The 3,265-nt window shown below is 37.4% G+C and overlaps 1 pseudogene; it reads right to left on the reverse strand.

Moving 5' to 3' along the window:
* Positions 1–1,196: 1,196 nt before the first annotated feature.
* On the reverse strand, positions 1,197–1,748 carry LOC102775246 (annotated as a pseudogene).
* Between the last annotated feature and the right edge of the window lie 1,517 nt (positions 1,749–3,265).

Raw genomic sequence — 3,265 nt, forward strand, 5'->3', positions numbered from 1 at the left:
CGCATCATTGATGTTTCTGTCTCTCTCTCCCTCTCTCTTCATAATCTGGACAATAAAGTTTTAATTTAAAATAAATAAATAAATAAATAAATAAATAAATAAATAAATAAATAGGGGAAAAAATAAAGGCACTCTTATAATTCACACAGCTTTCATTCTTCTCCAGAATTAAGTATGAGTCAATCCATTAAAATGACTTCAGCGATAGTGTTTCACAACATTCTTAGAAAGACTGTGGTATCAAGTGAAATTAAATCCAAGACTTTTGCCTTTAATATTAGGACAACATGTATCTGTGGTTAGATACTCTTTTAGCCAACATTTATTGAGTACCTGCTTTGTGCAAGGCAACGTGCTAAGTACTATGGGAATCATAAAGATGAACAGACTGTGATTAAATCATCAATGCATGTGTTTTCATTCAAGGTTTACTGTGAAGTTTATACCATCATCACTATGAGCAGCAGCCACATAGATCTAACAGTATAAAATGAATTTACTATGAAAACTGGATTTAAATAAAGAACTTTGCCCTAAAATTATTAGAAAAACAGTATCTCCCATTCATTTAATTTATCTGTACTTCTCCTGTTGTATATCACCTATTATTAAATGATACAAATGCGTATTCTAAAATTTTCAAAACAGTTTTTTCAGCATATTGACACATTAAAAGGAAATTGTAAGTGTGAAAAAATCATAGACATTACTTATTCTAACTCTGTAACTCTGTCATTTTTTTTTACTTTTTAGAAATATTAATGCAAGTAATTAATGCCTTAATAGGATAATTAATGCAAGCATTCAGAAAGATACACTAATAACAGGTTATACTGAAGAAATTAAGAATTCGTGTGTATAATTCTCATGCAAGAGAGGGAAACTACACAAATTAGAGAAAGCATTTCTGGAAAAAATAGGTAACTAAGGGGCAAAAGAACCATCTAAAGAAGTAAAACATCATTACAGATTCCAGAAAAAAAAAATTTAAATGTTAAATATGCCAAAATCCTGAGCTGAAAAGGCCAGGATTCATGCTTAATTATAGTTGATTTAAATTTTCTCTCTCAAGCATACTTTTCTTCTTTAAACTGGAGACAACGTTATCTACTGATATAGAAGACTTGGGTCCTGCTCCTGCTTTTATTACTGACTTACTGTGTAAACCTTAACAAATCACTGTCAGAGTTTCATCTTCAAGATGGGGATAACAGGCCAAGAATCCAGTGCTTTGAAATCAATGCCTTCCCTGTGGTCTATCCATAAAGCCCAAATATCTCACAGAGTTTGTCTTCACTAATTGCATCTGCTCTGTCAATTTTGTTACCCAAAATAAGGATTGGCACATTGAATATTGTTTCATCAGTCATTAAAGCATTAAGTTCAACTTTGGATTCCATGAGGCGAGGATGACCTGCACAATCCACCAGAAAGACAATCCCATTAATTGCTGGGAGATAATTTTTCCAAACCCGACGTGCTTGCTCATGCCCACCAAGGTCAAAAGTTGTAAAACTCATTCCAGCAATTGTCTGCTCTTCTGATGTCGGATGTAATGTTGGAACATGTTGGCCCAATCTGTCATCTTTGAGCATGTGTAGAAGAGTGGTTTTGCCTGCATTGTCCAAACTTTTTGGACATACAAAGTTTCCCAGATTTCTTGTAGAGTCCTAGGAACTGGAGCACACTGCTGAAGCCATTGTAAATCCACCCAAAGACGAAAGACATTATTAATGCTTACACGCTCCTCTGGCTTCGGCCCTCCTCTGAGCACACAGCCCAGCAGCACCCAGGACCACCAGCTACTCTGTAACACTGTCATTTTTAAGTCCAGGAAGATGAAGCTCAGAGAGGTAAAGTGGCTTGTTGAGGGTCACGTGAATAGATAAGGATAGATCAAAATAAGAATTAAATCTTGATTTACTCACTGCCCAGTTCAGCCGTGGGCAAACTACGGCCCGCGGGCCGAATCTGGCCCGTTTGAAATGAATAAAACGGAAAAAAAAAAGACCGTACCCTTTTATGTAATGATGTTTACTTTGAATTTATATTAGTTCACACAAACACTCCATCCATGCTTTTGTTCCGGCCCTCCGGTCCAGTTTAAGAACCCATTGTGGCCCTCGAGTCAAAAAGTTTGCCCACCCCTGGCCCAGGGTCTCCCTCTCCCCTATAGCAAGGGGAAGTAAGGACTATCAGTAGGAAGAGAAGAACTATCAGTCCAACCTGAAAAAAATTATTACACCTCCAAGGCAAATATAAATGTTGGGAAGAAAAGGAGAAAGTGCAAATCTTCTTCCAGGAGTCCTTTGTTAGCTCAATTTGTGGCCAGTTATGTAAATGATGAGGCCATGCAAAAGAATAGGTCATGAGTTTCTTGGGGATTAAGCATGGTAATGCTGTATGCCCTGGAAGGAAAATGATACTTCGCACTTGTATAATACCTTTCATCAATCCAACAATAATAAATAAGACTTTGTACTTTCAGCCAAATATTGCAAAGTACTTAACAAATATTTAACTCAGAATCCTCAGAACAACCAAAAAAGGAAAACTTTAGACAAAAGAGAGCACCTCTCATCCTCATGATTCAATAGGGAATCTAACGTCAGAATAAATGAGTCTATAAGTATCTGAGGACACACTGGAAGGTGTCCTGACATGGGGAGACATTCAGAACACTGTCTGAGGTGACCTAGATAGGGGGGTTCTGGAAAAGGTCAGAGGAGGGCTAGAAAAGCCCATACTCCCTCTCCCAGCCCAGTGAATCCGTGAAGCATTCAAAAGAGGTTTGATTCTGGGTCTATAAAGGTTCTTTGAAGTCTCTTCAAAGGTTGGCATATCCCTAAAAGAGTTCATTAAAGCCATGTAACCCTTCACAATATTTTAGATGACATCTAAAATACTTGATATCTTTAAATAATTGCAAAGTTTGTAATTTCCAGCCTATTAATAGTAGAGGTATTTTTAAATAAACTGTTGCAATACCCTTTTTTAAATATCCAATTGAATCTAAAATCCAAGCAATCTGATATCCATCATTATCCATTTAAAAAAAAATATATAGCCCGGGTCAGTGGTTGAGTGTTGACCTATGATCCAGGAGATCATGGTTTGATTCCCTGTCAGGGCACATGCCCAGGTTGCAGGCTGGATTCCCAGGGTGGGGAGTGCAGGAGGCAGTCAATGGTTCTCTCTCATCATTCATCTCTCTCTCTCTCTCTCTCTCTCTCTCTCTCTCTCTCTCTCTCTCTTCCTCTCTGAA

Source organism: Myotis davidii, unplaced genomic scaffold, assembly GCF_000327345.1.
Source record: "Myotis davidii unplaced genomic scaffold, ASM32734v1 scaffold1619, whole genome shotgun sequence".
Classification (NCBI taxonomy): Eukaryota; Metazoa; Chordata; class Mammalia; order Chiroptera; family Vespertilionidae; genus Myotis; species Myotis davidii.